Source organism: Styela clava, chromosome 5 (genome assembly GCF_964204865.1).
Source record: "Styela clava chromosome 5, kaStyClav1.hap1.2, whole genome shotgun sequence".
In the NCBI taxonomy this organism is placed as follows: Eukaryota; Metazoa; Chordata; class Ascidiacea; order Stolidobranchia; family Styelidae; genus Styela; species Styela clava.
This window is the reverse complement of record NC_135254.1, coordinates 4,256,695-4,274,124: the sequence shown is the minus strand read 5'-3', so window position 1 is coordinate 4,274,124 and position 17,430 is coordinate 4,256,695. Positions and strand designations below refer to the sequence as shown.

Genomic DNA, 17,430 nt, shown 5'->3' with positions numbered 1-17,430 from the left:
ATGAATGGATTGTAAGATTGTTCATGAGAAATATACCACACCCAAACGAGGATCAATAAGGCCACAACTAATGAAAGCAACGTGGCCGCTCATTGACCTAACTCGTAAGCCAACAGGATATTGGTCGTGAGCAAATATATAAAAGGGATAGCGCGAACGCAGTCCCCACTAGCAGAAATTACACGACCGAGTTATCCACATTTGGGATAATCGCTAGGGTCAATTTAGTCTGGGTGCAATGACTAAACCTCGCCTAGGCAGAACCGCCTTCGTGATCGCGGTTGACTGCCTCGTCAGGTAAGTATGGTTTGTGACGATTGGTTGCGCATCATGAATGAATGTTCTATGCTAAACGTTGAGAAGAAGTTCTCCACAATAAAAACGATATGTGCAAAAGTTGCAATTTTAATTGATTCGTCTGTCAGTAACGTAGAATACGATTCATTGCGTTCAAATCTTTTATGTGATACATCGTGAGTTTTTTGCCATCCGATGCAGAATGAAGCTGAACAACTTTACAAGAAATAGCAAGGACCAGGGGTTGAAATATTAAACTATAAACAAAGAGCCGCAGCCCCGATACGTACCTTGGACAGCAAACAATGATACTTCCAAATCTTGGCGCTCATTCTATTGCTCAATCAATGGCAACACAATCTGAATGTGGAACTGCAAATAAGGAATCAATCTAGAGACGGTTGGATAAAGGAAATAACTTGGATAATGGCAAGGCATGTCATGGAATAATATCGATGAATGGATTGTAAGATTGGTCATGAGAAATATACCACACCCAAACGAGGATCAATAAGGCCACAACTAATGAAAGCAACGTGGCCGCTCATTGACCTAACTCGTAAGCCAACAGGATATTGGTCGTGAGCAAATATATAAAAGGGATAGCGCGAACGCAGTCCCCACTAGCAGAAATTACACGACCGAGTTATCCACATTTGGGATAATCGCTAGGGTCAATTTAGTCTGGGTGCAATGACTAAACCTCGCCTAGGCAGAACCGTCTTCGTGATCGCGGTTGACTGCCTCGTCAGGTAAGTATGGTTTGTGACGATTGGTTGCGCATCATGAATGAATGTTCTATGCTAAACGTTGAGAAGAAGTTCTCCACAATAAAAACGATATGTGCAAAAGTTGCAATTTTAATTGATTCGTCTGTCAGTAACGTAGAATACGATTCATTGCGTTCAAATCTTTTATGTGAGACATCGCGAGTTCTTTGCCATCCGATGCAGAATGTAGCTGAACAACTTTACAAGAAATAGCAAAGAGCCAGGGTTCAAAATATTAAACTATAAACGAAGAGCCACAGCCCCAATACGTACCCTGGACAGCAAACAATGATACTTCCAAATCTCGGCGCTCATTCTATTGCTCAATCAATGGCAACACAATCTGAATGTGGAACTGCAAATAAGCAATCAATCTAGAGACGGTTGGATAAAGGGATAACTTGGATAATGGCAAGGCATGTCATGAAATAATATAAATGAATGGATGGTAAGATTGGTCATGAGAAATATAACACACCCAAACGAGGATCAATACGGCCACAACTAATGGAAGCAACGTGGCCGCTCATTGACCTAACTCTCAAGCCAACAGGATATTGGTCGTGAGCAAATATATAAAAGGGATAGCGCGAACGCAGTCCTCACAAGCAGAAATTACACGACCGAGTTATCCACATTTGGAATAATCGCTAGGGTCAATTTATTCTGGGTGCAATGACTAAACCTCGCCTAGGCAGAACAGCCTTCTTGATCGCGGTTGACGGCCTCGTCAGGTAGGTATGATTTGGGACGATTGGTTGCGCATCCTGAATGAATGTTCTATGCTAAATGTTGAGAAGAAGTTCTCAACAATAAAAACGATATGTGCAAAAGTTACGATTTTAATTGATTCGTCTGTCAGTAACGTAGAATACGATTCATTGCGTTTAAATCTTTTATGTGATACATCGCGAGTTCTTTGCCATCCGATGGCAGAATAAAACTGAACAACTTTACAAGAAATTGCAAGGACCAGGGGTTGAAATATCAAACTATAAACAAAGAGCCGCAGCTCCGATACGTACCTTAAACAGAGAATAATGATATTTCCGAATCTTGGCGCTCATTCTATTGCTCAATCAATGGCAACACAATCTGAAAGTGGAACTGCAAATAAGGAATCAATGTAGAGACGGTTGGATAAATGGATAACTTGGATAATGGCAAGGCATGTCATGGAATAATATAAATAAATGGATTGTAAGATTGGTCATGAGAAATATAACACACCCAAACGAGGATCAATACGGCCACAACTAATGAAAGCAACGTGGCCGCTCATTGACCTAAGCAAATATATAAAAGGGACAGCGCGAACGCAGTCCCACTAGCAGAAATTACGCGACCGAGTTATCTACATTTGGGATAATCGCTAGGGTCAATTTAGTCTGGGTGCAATAACTAAACCTCGCCTAGGCAGAACCGTCTTCGTGATCGCGGTTGACTGCCTCGTCAGGTAAGTATGATTTGTGACGATTGGTTGCGCATCATGAATGAATGTTCTATGCTAAATGTTGAGAAGAAGTTCTCAACAATAAAAACGATATGTGCAAAATTTGCAATTTTAATTGATTCGTCTGTCAGTAACGTAGAATACGATTCATTGCGTTCAAATCTTTTATGTGATACATCGCGAGTTCTATGCAGAATGAAGCTGAACAACTTTACAAGAAATAGCAAAGAGCCAGGGTTTGAAATATTAAACTATAAACAAAGAGCCACAGCCCCATTACGTACCTTGGACAGCAAACAATGATACTTCCAAATCTTGGCGCTCATTCTATTGCTCAATCAATGGCAACACAATCTGAATGTGGAACTGCAAATAAGGAATCAATCTAGAGACGGTTGGATAAAGGGATAACTTGGATAATGGCAAGGCATGTCATGGAATAATATAAATCAATGGATTGTAAGATTGGTCATGAGAAATATAACACACCCAAACGAGGATCAATACGGCCACAACTAATGAAAGCAACGTGGCCGCTCATTGACCTAAGCAAATATATAAAATGGACAGCGCGAACGCAGTCCCACTAGCAGAAATTACGCGACCGAGTTATCTACATTTGGGATAATCGCTAGGGTCAATTTAGTCTGGGTGCAATAACTAAACCTCGCCTAGGCAGAACCGTCTTCGTGATCGCGGTTGACTGCCTCGTCAGGTAAGTATGATTTGTGACGATTGGTTGCGCATCATGAATGAATGTTCTATGCTAAATGTTGAGAAGAAGTTCTCAACAATAAAAACGATATGTGCAAAATTTGCAATTTTAATTGATTCGTCTGTCAGTAACGTAGAATACGATTCATTGCGTTCAAATCTTTTATGTGATACATCGCGAGTTCTATGCAGAATGAAGCTGAACAACTTTACAAGAAATAGCAAAGAGCCAGGGTTTGAAATATTAAACCATAAACAAAGAGCCACAGCCCCATTACGTACCTTGGACAGCAAACAATGATACTTCCAAATCTTGGCGCTCATTCTATTGCTCAATCAATGGCAACACAATCTGAATGTGGAACTGCAAATAAGGAATCAATCTAGAGACGGTTGGATAAAGGGATAACTTGGATAATGGCAAGGCATGTCATGGAATAATATAAATAAATGGATTGTAAGATTGGTCATGAGAAATATAACACACCCAAACGAGGATCAATACGGCCACAACTAATGAAAGCAACGTGGCCGCTCATTGACCTAACTCGTAAGCCAACAGGATATTGGTCGTGAGCAAATATATAAAAGGGATAGCGCGAACGCAGTCCCCACAAGCAGAAATTACACGACCGAGTTATCCACATTTGGGATAATCGCTAGGGTCAATTTAGTCTGGGTGCAATGACTAAACCTCGCCTAGGCAGAACCGTCTTCGTGATCGCGGTTGACTGCCTCGTCAGGTAAGTATGATTTGTGACGATTGGTTGCGCATCATGAATGAATGTTCTATACTAAATGTTGAGAAGAAGTTCTCAACAATAAAAACGATATGTGCAAAAGTTGCAATTTTAATTGATTCGTCTGTCAGTAACGTAGAATACGATTCATGGCGTTCAAATCTTTTATGTGAGACATCGCGAGTTCTTTGCCATCCGATGCAGAATGTAGCTGAACAACTTTACAAGAAATAGCAAAGAGCCAGGGTTTAAAATAATAAACTATAAACAAAGAGCCACAGCCCCAATACGTACCCTTGGACAGCAAACAATTATACTTCCAAATCTTGGCGCTCATTCTATTGCTCAATCAATGGCAACACAATCTGAATGTGGAACTGCAAATAAGGAATCAATCTAGAGACGGTTGGATAAAGGAAATAACTTGGATAATGGCAAGGCATGTCATGGAATAATATCAATGAATGGATTGTAAGATTGTTCATGAGAAATATACCACACCCAAACGAGGATCAATACGGCCACAACTAATGAAAGCAACGTGGCCGCTCATTGACCTAAGCAAATATATAAAAGGGACAGCGCGAACGCAGTCCCACTAGCAGAAATTACGCGACCGAGTTATCCACATTTGGGATAATCGCTAGGGTCAATTTAGCCTGGGTGCAATGACTAAACCTCGCCTAGGCAGAACCGCCTTCGTGATCGCGGTTGACTGCCTCGTCAGGTAAGTATGATTTGTGGCGATTGGTTGCGCATCATGAATGAATGTTCTATGCTAAACGTTGAAAAGAAGTTCTCAACAATAAAAACGATATGTGCAAAAGTTGCAATTTTATTTGATTCGTCTGTCAGTAACATAAAATACGATTCATTGCGTTCAAATCTTTTATGTGATACATCGTGAGTTTTTTGCCATCCGATGCAGAATGAAGCTGAACAACTTTACAAGAAATAGCAAGGACCAGGGGTTGAAACATTAAACTATAAACAAAGAGCCGCAGCTCCGATACGTACCCTAAACAGAGAATAACGATATTTCCGAAACTAGGCGCTCATTCTATTGCTCAATCAATGGCAGCACAATCTGAATGTGGAACTGCAAGCAAGGACGGTCGGATAAAGGGATAACTTGGATAATGGCAAAGCATGTCATGGAATAATATCAATAAATGGATTGTAAGATTGGTCATGAGAAATATAACACACCCAAACGAGGATCAATACGGCCACAACTAATGAAAGCAGCGTGGCCGCTCTTTGACCTAACTCGAAAGACAACAAGATTATTGGTAGTGAGCAAGTATATAAAAGGGATAGCGCGAACGCAGTCCCCACTAGCAGAAATTACACGACCGAGTTATCCACATTTGGGATAATCGCTAGGGTCAATTTAGTCTGGGTGCAATGACTAAACCTCGCCTAGGCAGAACCGCCTTCGTGATCGCGGTTGACTGCCTCGTCAGGTAAGTATGGTTTGTGACGATTGGTTGCGCATCATGAATGAATGTTCTATGCTAAACGTTGAGAAGAAGTTCTCCACAATAAAAACGATATGTGCAAAAGTTGCAATTTTAATTGATTCGTCTGTCAGTAACGTAGAATACGATTCATTGCGTTCAAATCTTTTATGTGATACATCGTGAGTTTTTTGCCATCCGATGCAGAATGAAGCTGAACAACTTTACAAGAAATAGCAAGGACCAGGGGTTGAAATATTAAACTATAAACAAAGAGCCGCAGCCCCGATACGTACCTTGGACAGCAAACAACGATACTTCCAAATCTTGGCGCTCATTCTATTGCTCAATCAATGGCAACACAATCTGAATGTGGAACTGCAAATAAGGAATCAATCTAGAGACGGTTGGATAAAGGAAATAACTTGGATAATGGCAAGGCATGTCATGGAATAATATCAATGAATGGATTGTAAGATTGTTCATGAGAAATATACCACACCCAAACGAGGATCAATAAGGCCACAACTAATGAAAGCAACGTGGCCGCTCATTGACCTAACTCGTAAGCCAACAGGATATTGGTCGTGAGCAAATATATAAAAGGGATAGCGCGAACGCAGTCCCCACTAGCAGAAATTACACGACCGAGTTATCCACATTTGGGATAATCGCCAGGGTCAATTTAGTCTGGGTGCAATGACTAAACCTCGCCTAGGCAGAACCGCCTTCGTGATCGCGGTTGACTGCCTCGTCAGGTAAGTATGGTTTGTGACGATTGGTTGCGCATCATGAATGAATGTTCTATGCTAAACGTTGAGAAGAAGTTCTCCACAATAAAAACGATATGTGCAAAAGTTGCAATTTTAATTGATTCGTCTGTCAGTAACGTAGAATACGATTCATTGCGTTCAAATCTTTTATGTGATACATCGTGAGTTTTTTGCCATCCGATGCAGAATGAAGCTGAACAACTTTACAAGAAATAGCAAGGACCAGGGGTTGAAATATTAAACTATAAACAAAGAGCCGCAGCCCCGATACGTACCTTGGACAGCAAACAATGATACTTCCAAATCTTGGCGCTCATTCTATTGCTCAATCAATGGCAACACAATCTGAATGTGGAACTGCAAATAAGGAATCAATCTAGAGACGGTTGGATAAAGGAAATAACTTGGATAATGGCAAGGCATGTCATGGAATAATATCGATGAATGGATTGTAAGATTGGTCATGAGAAATATACCACACCCAAACGAGGATCAATACGGCCACAACTAATGAAAGCAACGTGGCCGCTCATTTACCTAACTCGTAAGCTAACAGGATATTGGTCGTAAGCAAATATATAAAAGGGATAGCGCGAACGCAGTCCCCACTAGCAAAAATTACACGACCGAGTTATCTACATTTGGGATAATCGCTAGGGTCAATTTAGTCTGGGTGCAATGACTAAACCTCGCCTAGGCAGAACCGCCTACGTGATCACGGTTGACTGCCCCGTCAGGTAAGTATGATTTGTGACGATTGGTTGCGCATCATGAATGAATGTTCTATGCTAAATGTTGAGAAGAAGTTCTCAACAATAAAAACGATATGTGCAAAAGTTGCAATTTTAATTGATTCGTCTGTCAGTAACGTAGAATACGATTCATTGCGTTCAAATCTTTTATGTGATACATCGTGAGTTTTTTGCCATCCGATGCAGAATGAAGCTGAACAACTTTACAAGAAATAGCAAGGACCAGGGGTTGAAACATTAAACTATAAACAAAGAGCCGCAGCTCCGATACGTACCCTAAACAGAGAATAACGATATTTCCGAAACTAGGCGCTCATTCTATTGCTCAATCAATGGCAACACAATCTGAATGTGGAACTGCAAGCAAGGACGGTTGGATAAAGGGATAACTTGGATAATGGCAAAGCATGTCATGGAATAATATCAATAAATGGATTGTAAGATTGGTCATGAGAAATATAACACACCCAAACGAGGATCAATACGGCCACAACTAATGAAAGCAGCGTGGCCGCTCTTTGACCTAACTCGAAAGACAACAAGATTATTGGTAGTGAGCAAATATATAAAAGGGATAGCGCGAACGCAGTCCCCACTAGCAGAAATTACACGACCGAGTTATCCACATTTGGGATAATCGCTAGGGTCAATTTAGTCTGGGTGCAATGACTAAACCTCGCCTAGGCAGAACCGCCTTCGTGATCGCGGTTGACTGCCCCGTCAGGTAAGTATGGTTTGTGACGATTGGTTGCGCATCATGAATGAATGTTCTATGCTAAATGTTGAGAAGAAGTTCTCAACAATAAAAACGATATGTGCAAAAGTTGCAATTTTAATTGATTCGTCTGTCAGTAACGTGGAATACGATTCATTGCGTTCAAATCTTTTATGTGATACATCGTGAGTTTTTTGCCATCCGATGCAGAATGAAGCTGAACAACTTTACAAGAAATAGCAAGGACCAGGGGTTGAAATATTAAACTATAAACAAAGAGCCGCAGCCCCGATACGTACCTTGGACAGCAAACAATGATACTTCCAAATCTTGGCGCTCATTCTATTGCTCAATCAATGGCAACACAATCTGAATGTGGAACTGCAAATAAGGAATCAATCTAGAGACGGTTGGATAAAGGAAATAACTTGGATAATGGCAAGGCATGTCATGGAATAATATCAATGAATGGATTGTAAGATTGTTCATGAGAAATATACCACACCCAAACGAGGATCAATACGGCCACAACTAATGAAAGTAACGTGGCCGCTCATTGACCTAACTCGTAAGCCAACAGGATATTGGTCGTGAGCAAATATATAAAAGGGATAGCGCGAACGCAGTCCCCACTAGCAGAAATTACACGACCGAGTTATCCACATTTGGGATAATCGCTAGGGTCAATTTAGTCTGGGTGCAACGACTAAACCTCGCCTAGGCAGAAGCGCCTTCGTGATCGCGGTTGACTGCCTCGTCAGGTAAGTATGGTTTGTGACGATTGGTTGCGCATCATGAATGAATGTTTTATGCTACATGTTGAGAAGAAGTTCTCAACAATAAAAACGATATGTGCAAAAGTTGCAATTTTAATTGATTCGTCTGTCAGTAACGTAGAATACGATTCATTGCGTTCAAATCTTTTATGTGATACATCGTGAGTTTTTTGCCATCCGATGCAGAATGAAGCTGAACAACTTTACAAGAAATAGCAAGGACCAGGGATTGAAATATTGAACTATAAACAAAGAGCCGCAGCACCGATACGTACCTTGGACAGCAAACAATGATACTTCCAAATCTTGGCGCTCATTCTATTGCTCAATCAATGGCAACACAATCTGAATGTGGAACTGCAAATAAGGAATCAATCTAGAGACGGTTGGATAAAGGAAATAACTTGGATAATGGCAAGGCATGTCATGGAATAATATCAATGAATGGATTGTAAGATTGTTCATGAGAAATATACCACACCTAAACGAGGATCAATACGGCCACAACTAATGAAAGCAACGTGGCCGCTCATTGACCTAAATCGTAAGCCAACTGAATATTGGTCGTGAGCAAATATATAAAAGGAATAGCGCGAACGCAGTCCCCACTAGCAGAAATTACACGACCAAGTTACCAACATTTGGGATAATCGCTAGGGTCAATTCAGTCTGGGTGCAATGACTAAACCTCGCCTAGACAGAACCGCCTTCGTGATCGCGGTTGACTGCCTCGTCAGGTAAGTTTGGTTTGTGACGATTGGTTGCGCATCATGAATGAATGTTCTATGCTAAATGTTGAGAAGAAGTTCTCAACAATAAAAACGATATGTGCAAAAGTTGCAATTTTTATTGATTCGTCTGTCAGTAACGTAGATTACGATTCATTGCGTTCAAATCTTTTATGTGATACATCGTGAGTTTTTTGCCATCCGATGCAGAATGAAGCTGAACAACTTTACAAGAAATAGCAAGGACCAGGGGTTGAAATATTAAACTATAAACAAAGAGCCGCAGCCCCGATACGTACCTTGGACAGCAAACAATGATACTTCCAAATCTTGGCGCTCATTCTATTGCTCAATCAATGGCAACACAATCTGAATGTGGAACTGCAAATAAGGAATCAATCTAGAGACGGTTGGATAAAGGAAATAACTTGGATAATGGCAAGGCATGTCATGGAATAATATCAATGAAGGGATTGTAAGATTGGTCATGAGAAATATACCACACCCAAACGAGGATCAATACGACCACAACTAATGAAAGCAACGTGGCCGCTCATTGACCTAACTCGTAAGCTAACAGGATATTGGTCGTAAGCAGTCCCCACTAGCAGAAATTACACGACCGAGTTATCTACATTTGGGATAATCGCTAGGGTCAATCTAGTCTGGGTGCAATGACTAAACCTCGCCTAGGCAGAACCGTCTTCGTGATCGCGGTTGACTGCCTCGTCAGGTAAGTATGATTTGCGACGATTGGTTGCGCATCATGAATGAATGTTCTATGCTAAATGTTGAGAAGAAGTTCTCAACAATAAAAACGATATGTGCAAAATTTGCAATTTTAATTGATTCGTCTGTCAGTAACGTAGAATACGATTCATTGCGTTCAAATCTTTTATGTGATACATCGCGAGTTCTTTGCCATCCGATGCAGAATGTAGCTGAACCCCAATACGTACCTTGGACAGCAAACAATGATACTTCCAAATCTTGGCGGTCATTCTATTGCTCAATCAATGGCAACACAATCTGAATGTGGAACTGCAAATAAGGAATCAATCTAGAGACGGTTGGATAAAGGAAATAACTTGGATAATGGCAAGGCATGTCATAATATCAATAAATGGATTGTAAGATTGGTCATGAGAAATATAACACACCTATACGAGGATCAATACGGCCACAACTAATGAAAGCAACGTGGCCGCTCATTGACCTAACTCGAAAGCCAACAGGATTATTGGTAGTGAGCAAATATACAAAATGGATAGCGCGAACGCAGTCCCCACTAGCAGAAATTACACGACCGAGTTATCCACATTTGGGATAATCGCTAGGGTCAATTTAGTCTGGGTGCAATGACTAAACCTCGCCTAGGCAGAAACGCCTACGTGATCACGGTTGACTGCCCCGTCAGGTAAGTATGGTTTGTGACGATTGGTTGCGCATCATGAATGAATGTTCTATGCTAAATGTTGAGAAGAAGTTCTCAACAATAAAAACGATATGTGCAAAAGTTGCAATTTTAATTGATTCGTCTGTCAGTAACGTAGAATACGATTCATTGCGTTCAAATCTTTTATGTGATACATCGCGAGTTCTTTGCCATCCGATGCAGAATGAAGCTGAACAACTTTACAAGAAATAGCAAAGAGCCAGGGTTTAAAATAATAAACTATAAACAAAGAGCCACAGCCCCAATACGTACCCTTGGACAGCAAACAATTATACTTCCAAATCTTGGCGCTCATTCTATTGCTCAATCAATGGCAACACAATCTGAATGTGGAACTGCAAATAAGGAATCAATCTAGAGACGGTTGGATGAGGCAAATAACTTGGATAATGGCAAGGCATGTCATGGAGTAATATCAATGAATGGATTGTAAGATTGTTCATGAGAAATATACCACACCCAAACGAGGATCAAATACGGCCACAACTAATGAAAGCAACGTGGCCGCTCATTGACCTAACTCGTAAGCCAACAGGATATTGGTCGTGAGCAAATATATAAAAGGGATAGCGCGAAAGCAGTCCCCACTAGCAGAAATTACACGACCAAGTTACCAACATTTGGGATAATCGCTAGGGTCAATTTAGTCTGGGTGCAATGACTAAACCTCGCCTAGACAGAACCGCCTTCGTGATCGCGGTTGACTGCCTCGTCAGGTAAGTTTGGTTTGTGACGATTGGTTGCGCATCATGAATGAATGTTCTATGCTAAATGTTGAGAAGAAGTTCTCAACAATAAAAACGATATGTGCAAAAGTTGCAATTTTTATTGATTCGTCTGTCAGTAACGTAGATTACGATTCATTGCGTTCAAATCTTTTATGTGATACATCGTGAGTTTTTTGCCATCCGATGCAGAATGAAGCTGAACAACTTTACAAGAAATAGCAAGGACCAGGGGTTGAAATATTAAACTATAAACAAAGAGCCGCAGCCCCGATACGTACCTTGGACAGCAAACAATGATACTTCCAAATCTTGGCGCTCATTCTATTGCTCAATCAATGGCAACACAATCTGAATGTGGAACTGCAAATAAGGAATCAATCTAGAGACGGTTGGATAAAGGAAATAACTTGGATAATGGCAAGGCATGTCATGGAATAATATCAATGAAGGGATTGGTCATGAGAAATATACCACACCCAAACGAGGATCAATACGACCACAACTAATGAAAGCAACGTGGCCGCTCATTGACCTAACTCGTAAGCTAACAGGATATTGGTCGTAAGCAGTCCCCACTAGCAGAAATTACACGACCGAGTTATCTACATTTGGGATAATCGCTAGGGTCAATCTAGTCTGGGTGCAATGACTAAACCTCGCCTAGGCAGAACCGTCTTCGTGATCGCGGTTGACTGCCTCGTCAGGTAAGTATGATTTGCGACGATTGGTTGCGCATCATGAATGAATGTTCTATGCTAAATGTTGAGAAGAAGTTCTCAACAATAAAAACGATATGTGCAAAATTTGCAATTTTAATTGATTCGTCTGTCAGTAACGTAGAATACGATTCATTGCGTTCAAATCTTTTATGTGATACATCGCGAGTTCTTTGCCATCCGATGCAGAATGTAGCTGAACCCCAATACGTACCTTGGACAGCAAACAATGATACTTCCAAATCTTGGCGCTCATTCTATTGCTCAATCAATGGCAACACAATCTGAATGTGGAACTGCAAATAAGGAATCAATCTAGAGACGGTTGGATAAAGGAAATAACTTGGATAATGGCAAGGCATGTCATAATATCAATAAATGGATTGTAAGATTGGTCATGAGAAATATAACACACCTATACGAGGATCAATACGACCACAACTAATGAAAGCAACTTGGCCGCTCATTGACCTAACTCGAAAGCCAACAGGATTATTGGTAGTGAGCAAATATACAAAATGGATAGCGCGAACGCAGTCCCCACTAGCAGAAATTACACGACCGAGTTATCCACATTTGGGATAATCGCTAGGGTCAATTTAGTCTGGGTGCAATGACTAAACCTCGCCTAGGCAGAAACGCCTACGTGATCACGGTTGACTGCCCCGTCAGGTAAGTATGGTTTGTGACGATTGGTTGCGCATCATGAATGAATGTTCTATGCTAAATGTTGAGAAGAAGTTCTCAACAATAAAAACGATATGTGCAAAAGTTGCAATTTTAATTGATTCGTCTGTCAGTAACGTAGAATACGATTCATTGCGTTCAAATCTTTTATGTGATACATCGCGAGTTCTTTGCCATCCGATGCAGAATGAAGCTGAACAACTTTACAAGAAATAGCAAAGAGCCAGGGTTTAAAATAATAAACTATAAACAAAGAGCCACAGCCCCAATACGTACCCTTGGACAGCAAACAATTATACTTCCAAATCTTGGCGCTCATTCTATTGCTCAATCAATGGCAACACAATCTGAATGTGGAACTGCAAATAAGGAATCAATCTAGAGACGGTTGGATGAGGCAAATAACTTGGATAATGGCAAGGCATGTCATGGAGTAATATCAATGAATGGATTGTAAGATTGTTCATGAGAAATATACCACACCCAAACGAGGATCAAATACGGCCACAACTAATGAAAGCAACGTGGCCGCTCATTGACCTAACCCGTAAGCCAACAGGATATTGGTCGTGAGCAAATATATAAAAGGGATAGCGCGAACGCAGTCCCCACTAGCAGAAATTACACGACCGAGTTATCCACATTTGGGATAATCGCTAGGGTCAATTTAGTCTGGGTGCAATGACTAAACCTCGCCTAGGCAGAACCGCCTTCGTGATCGCGGTTGACTGCCTCGTCAGGTAAGTATGGTTTGTGACGATTGGTTGCGCATCATGAATGAATGTTCTATGCTAAACGTTGAGAAGAAGTTCTCAACAATAAAAACGATATGTGCAAAAGTTGCAATTTTAATTGATTCGTCTGTCAGTAACGTAGAATACGATTCATTGCGTTCAAATCTTTTATGTGATACATCGTGAGTTTTTTGCCATCCGATGCAGAATGAAGCTGAACAACTTTACAAGAAATAGCAAGGACCAGGGGTTGAAATATTAAACTATAAACAAAGAGCCGCAGCCCCGATACGTACCTTGGACAGCAAACAATGATACTTCCAAATCTTGGCGCTCATTCTATTGCTCAATCAATGGCAACACAATCTGAATGTGGAACTGCAAATAAGGAATCAATCTAGAGACGGTTGGATAAAGGAAATAACTTGGATAATGGCAAGGCATGTCATGGAATAATATCAATGAATGGATTGTAAGATTGGTCATGAGAAATATACCACACCCAAACGAGGATCAATACGACCACAACTAATGAAAGCAACGTGGCCGCTCATTGACCTAACTCGTAAGCTAACAGGATATTGGTCGTAAGCAGTCCCCACTAGCAGAAATTACACGACCGAGTTATCTACATTTGGGATAATCGCTAGGGTCAATTTAGTCTGGGTGCAATGACTAAACCTCGCCTAGGCAGAACCGTCTTCGTGATCGCGGTTGACTGCCTCGTCAGGTAAGTATGATTTGTGACGATTGGTTGCGCATCATGAATGAATGTTCTATGCTAAATGTTGAGAAGAAGTTCTCAACAATCTCAACAATAAAAACGATATGTGCAAAATTTGCAATTTTAATTGATTCGTCTGTCAGTAACGTAGAATACGCTTCATTGCGTTCAAATCTTTTATGTGATACATCGCGAGTTCTTTGCCATCCGATGCAGAATGTAGCTGAACCCCAATACGTACCTTGGACAGCAAACAATGATACTTCCAAATCTTGGCGATCATTCTATTGCTCAATCAATGGCAACACAATCTGAATGTGGAACTGCAAATAAGGAATCAATCTAGAGACGGTTGGATAAAGAAAATAACTTGGATAATGGCAAGGCATGTCATGGAATAATATCAATAAATGGATTGTAAGATTGGTCATGAGAAATATAACACACCTATACGAGGATCAATACGGCCACAACTAATGAAAGCAACGTGGCCGCTCATTGACCTAACTCGTAAGCCAACAGAATATTGGTCGTGAGCAAATATATAAAAGGGATAGCGCGAACGCAGTCCCCACTAGCAGAAATTACACGACCAAGTTACCAACATTTGGGATAATCGCTAGGGTCAATTTAGTCTGGGTGCAATGACTAAACCTCGCCTAGACAGAACCGCCTTCGTGATCGCGGTTGACTGCCTCGTCAGGTAAGTTTGGTTTGTGACGATTGGTTGCGCATCATGAATGAATGTTCTATGCTAAATGTTGAGAAGAAGTTCTCAACAATAAAAACGATATGTGCAAAAGTTGCAATTTTTATTGATTTGTCTGTCAGTAACGTAGATTACGATTCATTGCGTTCAAATCTTTTATGTGATACATCGTGAGTTTTTTGCCATCCGATGCAGAATGAAGCTGAACAACTTTACAAGAAATAGCAAGGACCAGGGGTTGAAATATTAAACTATAAACAAAGAGCCGCAGCCCCGATACGTACCTTGGACAGCAAACAATGATACTTCCAAATCTTGGCGCTCATTCTATTGCTCAATCAATGGCAACACAATCTGAATGTGGAACTGCAAATAAGGAATCAATCTAGAGACGGTTGGATAAAGGAAATAACTTGGATAATGGCAAGGCATGTCATGGAATAATATCAATGAAGGGATTGTAAGATTGGTCATGAGAAATATACCACACCCAAACGAGGATCAATACGACCACAACTAATGAAAGCAACGTGGCCGCTCATTGACCTAACTCGTAAGCTAACAGGATATTGGTCGTAAGCAGTCCCCACTAGCAGAAATTACACGACCGAGTTATCTACATTTGGGATAATCGCTAGGGTCAACCTCGCCTAGGCAGAACCGTCTTCGTGATCGCGGTTGACTGCCTCGTCAGGTAAGTATGATTTGCGACGATTGGTTGCGCATCATGAATGAATGTTCTATGCTAAATGTTGAGAAGAAGTTCTCAACAATAAAAACGATATGTGCAAAATTTGCAATTTTAATTGATTCGTCTGTCAGTAACGTAGAATACGATTCATTGCGTTCAAATCTTTTATGTGATACATCGCGAGTTCTTTGCCATCCGATGCAGAATGTAGCTGAACCCCAATACGTACCTTGGACAGCAAACAATGATACTTCCAAATCTTGGCGCTCATTCTATTGCTCAATCAATGGCAACACAATCTGAATGTGGAACTGCAAATAAGGAATCAATCTAGAGACGGTTGGATAAAGGAAATAACTTGGATAATGGCAAGGCATGTCATAATATCAATAAATGGATTGTAAGATTGGTCATGAGAAATATAACACACCTATACGAGGATCAATACGGCCACAACTAATGAAAGCAACGTGGCCGCTCATTGACCTAACTCGAAAGCCAACAGGATTATTGGTAGTGAGCAAATATACAAAATGGATAGCGCGAACGCAGTCCCCACTAGCAGAAATTACACGACCGAGTTATCCACATTTGGGATAATCGCTAGGGTCAATTTAGTCTGGGTGCAATGACTAAACCTCGCCTAGGCAGAAACGCCTACGTGATCACGGTTGACTGCCCCGTCAGGTAAGTATGATTTGTGACGATTGGTTGCGCATCATGAATGAATGTTCTATGCTAAATGTTGAGAAGAAGTTCTCAACAATAAAAACGATATGTGCAAAAGTTGCAATTTTAATTGATTCGTCTGTCAGTAACGTAGAATACGATTCATTGCGTTCAAATCTTTTATGTGATACATCGCGAGTTCTTTGCCATCCGATGCAGAATGAAGCTGAACAACTTTACAAGAAATAGCAAAGAGCCAGGGTTTAAAATAATAAACTATAAACAAAGAGCCACAGCCCCAATACGTACCCTTGGACAGCAAACAATTATACTTCCAAATCTTGGCGCTCATTCTATTGCTCAATCAATGGCAACACAATCTGAATGTGGAACTGCAAATAAGGAATCAATCTAGAGACGGTTGGATGAGGCAAATAACTTGGATAATGGCAAGGCATGTCATGGAGTAATATCAATGAATGGATTGTAAGATTGTTCATGAGAAATATACCACACCCAAACGAGGATCAAATACGGCCACAACTAATGAAAGCAACGTGGCCGCTCATTGACCTAACCCGTAAGCCAACAGGATATTGGTCGTGAGCAAATATATAAAAGGAATAGCGCGAACGCAGTCCCCACTAGCAGAAATTACACGACCGAGTTATCCACATTTGGGATAATCGCTAGGGTCAATTTAGTCTGGGTGCAATGACTAAACCTCGCCTAGGCAGAACCGCCTTCGTGATCGCGGTTGACTGCCTCGTCAGGTAAGTATGGTTTGTGACGATTGGTTGCGCATCATGAATGAATGTTCTATGCTAAACGTTGAGAAGAAGTTCTCAACAATAAAAACGATATGTGCAAAAGTTGCAATTTTAATTGATTCGTCTGTCAGTAACGTAGAATACGATTCATTGCGTTCAAATCTTTTATGTGATACATCGTAAGTTTTTTGCCATCCGATGCAGAATGAAGCTGAACAACTTTACAAGAAATAGCAAGGACCAGGGGTTGAAATATTAAACTATAAACAAAGAGCCGCAGCCCCGATACGTACCTTGGACAGCAAACAATGATACTTCCAAATCTTGGCGCTCATTCTATTGCTCAATCAATGGCAACACAATCTGAA

At 40.8% G+C, this 17,430-nt stretch overlaps 23 non-coding genes and 1 pseudogene across 23 annotated transcripts; all 24 read right to left on the bottom strand.

Annotated features, from left to right (window-relative positions):
• Positions 1-142: 142 nt before the first annotated feature.
• LOC144423818 (U1 spliceosomal RNA) lies at positions 143-305 on the bottom strand. The gene has a single exon (XR_013476184.1). It is a non-coding gene; the product is annotated as a U1 spliceosomal RNA (small nuclear RNA).
• A 589-nt stretch (positions 306-894) lies between these two features.
• On the bottom strand, positions 895-1,057 carry LOC144424083 (U1 spliceosomal RNA). Its single transcript, XR_013476447.1, has one exon. It is a non-coding gene; the product is annotated as a U1 spliceosomal RNA (small nuclear RNA).
• A 589-nt stretch (positions 1,058-1,646) lies between these two features.
• On the bottom strand, positions 1,647-1,809 carry LOC144423527 (U1 spliceosomal RNA). Its single transcript, XR_013476021.1, has one exon. It is a non-coding gene; the product is annotated as a U1 spliceosomal RNA (small nuclear RNA).
• Positions 1,810-2,369: 560 nt separating this feature from the next.
• On the bottom strand, positions 2,370-2,531 carry LOC144423505 (U1 spliceosomal RNA). Its single transcript, XR_013475999.1, has one exon. It is a non-coding gene; the product is annotated as a U1 spliceosomal RNA (small nuclear RNA).
• A 549-nt stretch (positions 2,532-3,080) lies between these two features.
• Positions 3,081-3,243, bottom strand: LOC144423523 (U1 spliceosomal RNA). Its single transcript, XR_013476017.1, has one exon. It is a non-coding gene; the product is annotated as a U1 spliceosomal RNA (small nuclear RNA).
• Positions 3,244-3,822: 579 nt separating this feature from the next.
• On the bottom strand, positions 3,823-3,985 carry LOC144424140 (U1 spliceosomal RNA). Its single transcript, XR_013476504.1, has one exon. It is a non-coding gene; the product is annotated as a U1 spliceosomal RNA (small nuclear RNA).
• Positions 3,986-4,547: 562 nt separating this feature from the next.
• Positions 4,548-4,709, bottom strand: LOC144423254 (U1 spliceosomal RNA). Its single transcript, XR_013475748.1, has one exon. It is a non-coding gene; the product is annotated as a U1 spliceosomal RNA (small nuclear RNA).
• A 576-nt stretch (positions 4,710-5,285) lies between these two features.
• On the bottom strand, positions 5,286-5,448 carry LOC144423817 (U1 spliceosomal RNA). Its single transcript, XR_013476183.1, has one exon. It is a non-coding gene; the product is annotated as a U1 spliceosomal RNA (small nuclear RNA).
• Positions 5,449-6,037: 589 nt separating this feature from the next.
• Positions 6,038-6,200, bottom strand: LOC144423840 (U1 spliceosomal RNA). The gene has a single exon (XR_013476205.1). It is a non-coding gene; the product is annotated as a U1 spliceosomal RNA (small nuclear RNA).
• A 589-nt stretch (positions 6,201-6,789) lies between these two features.
• On the bottom strand, positions 6,790-6,952 carry LOC144423296 (U1 spliceosomal RNA). The gene has a single exon (XR_013475790.1). It is a non-coding gene; the product is annotated as a U1 spliceosomal RNA (small nuclear RNA).
• Positions 6,953-7,528: 576 nt separating this feature from the next.
• On the bottom strand, positions 7,529-7,691 carry LOC144423841 (U1 spliceosomal RNA). Its single transcript, XR_013476206.1, has one exon. It is a non-coding gene; the product is annotated as a U1 spliceosomal RNA (small nuclear RNA).
• A 589-nt stretch (positions 7,692-8,280) lies between these two features.
• Positions 8,281-8,443, bottom strand: LOC144423195 (U1 spliceosomal RNA). The gene has a single exon (XR_013475689.1). It is a non-coding gene; the product is annotated as a U1 spliceosomal RNA (small nuclear RNA).
• Positions 8,444-9,031: 588 nt separating this feature from the next.
• LOC144423446 (U1 spliceosomal RNA) lies at positions 9,032-9,195 on the bottom strand. Its single transcript, XR_013475940.1, has one exon. It is a non-coding gene; the product is annotated as a U1 spliceosomal RNA (small nuclear RNA).
• A 560-nt stretch (positions 9,196-9,755) lies between these two features.
• LOC144423537 (U1 spliceosomal RNA) lies at positions 9,756-9,919 on the bottom strand. Its single transcript, XR_013476030.1, has one exon. It is a non-coding gene; the product is annotated as a U1 spliceosomal RNA (small nuclear RNA).
• Positions 9,920-10,440: 521 nt separating this feature from the next.
• LOC144423362 (U1 spliceosomal RNA) lies at positions 10,441-10,603 on the bottom strand. Its single transcript, XR_013475856.1, has one exon. It is a non-coding gene; the product is annotated as a U1 spliceosomal RNA (small nuclear RNA).
• A 592-nt stretch (positions 10,604-11,195) lies between these two features.
• LOC144423479 (U1 spliceosomal RNA) lies at positions 11,196-11,358 on the bottom strand. The gene has a single exon (XR_013475973.1). It is a non-coding gene; the product is annotated as a U1 spliceosomal RNA (small nuclear RNA).
• A 552-nt stretch (positions 11,359-11,910) lies between these two features.
• On the bottom strand, positions 11,911-12,074 carry LOC144423536 (U1 spliceosomal RNA). Its single transcript, XR_013476029.1, has one exon. It is a non-coding gene; the product is annotated as a U1 spliceosomal RNA (small nuclear RNA).
• Positions 12,075-12,595: 521 nt separating this feature from the next.
• LOC144423361 (U1 spliceosomal RNA) lies at positions 12,596-12,758 on the bottom strand. The gene has a single exon (XR_013475855.1). It is a non-coding gene; the product is annotated as a U1 spliceosomal RNA (small nuclear RNA).
• A 592-nt stretch (positions 12,759-13,350) lies between these two features.
• LOC144423816 (U1 spliceosomal RNA) lies at positions 13,351-13,513 on the bottom strand. Its single transcript, XR_013476182.1, has one exon. It is a non-coding gene; the product is annotated as a U1 spliceosomal RNA (small nuclear RNA).
• Positions 13,514-14,073: 560 nt separating this feature from the next.
• On the bottom strand, positions 14,074-14,237 carry LOC144423542 (U1 spliceosomal RNA). Its single transcript, XR_013476035.1, has one exon. It is a non-coding gene; the product is annotated as a U1 spliceosomal RNA (small nuclear RNA).
• Positions 14,238-14,771: 534 nt separating this feature from the next.
• Positions 14,772-14,934, bottom strand: LOC144423370 (U1 spliceosomal RNA). Its single transcript, XR_013475864.1, has one exon. It is a non-coding gene; the product is annotated as a U1 spliceosomal RNA (small nuclear RNA).
• A 560-nt stretch (positions 14,935-15,494) lies between these two features.
• On the bottom strand, positions 15,495-15,634 carry LOC144423562 (U1 spliceosomal RNA; annotated as a pseudogene).
• A 521-nt stretch (positions 15,635-16,155) lies between these two features.
• Positions 16,156-16,318, bottom strand: LOC144423360 (U1 spliceosomal RNA). Its single transcript, XR_013475854.1, has one exon. It is a non-coding gene; the product is annotated as a U1 spliceosomal RNA (small nuclear RNA).
• A 591-nt stretch (positions 16,319-16,909) lies between these two features.
• On the bottom strand, positions 16,910-17,073 carry LOC144424050 (U1 spliceosomal RNA). Its single transcript, XR_013476414.1, has one exon. It is a non-coding gene; the product is annotated as a U1 spliceosomal RNA (small nuclear RNA).
• Positions 17,074-17,430: the final 357 nt, after the last annotated feature.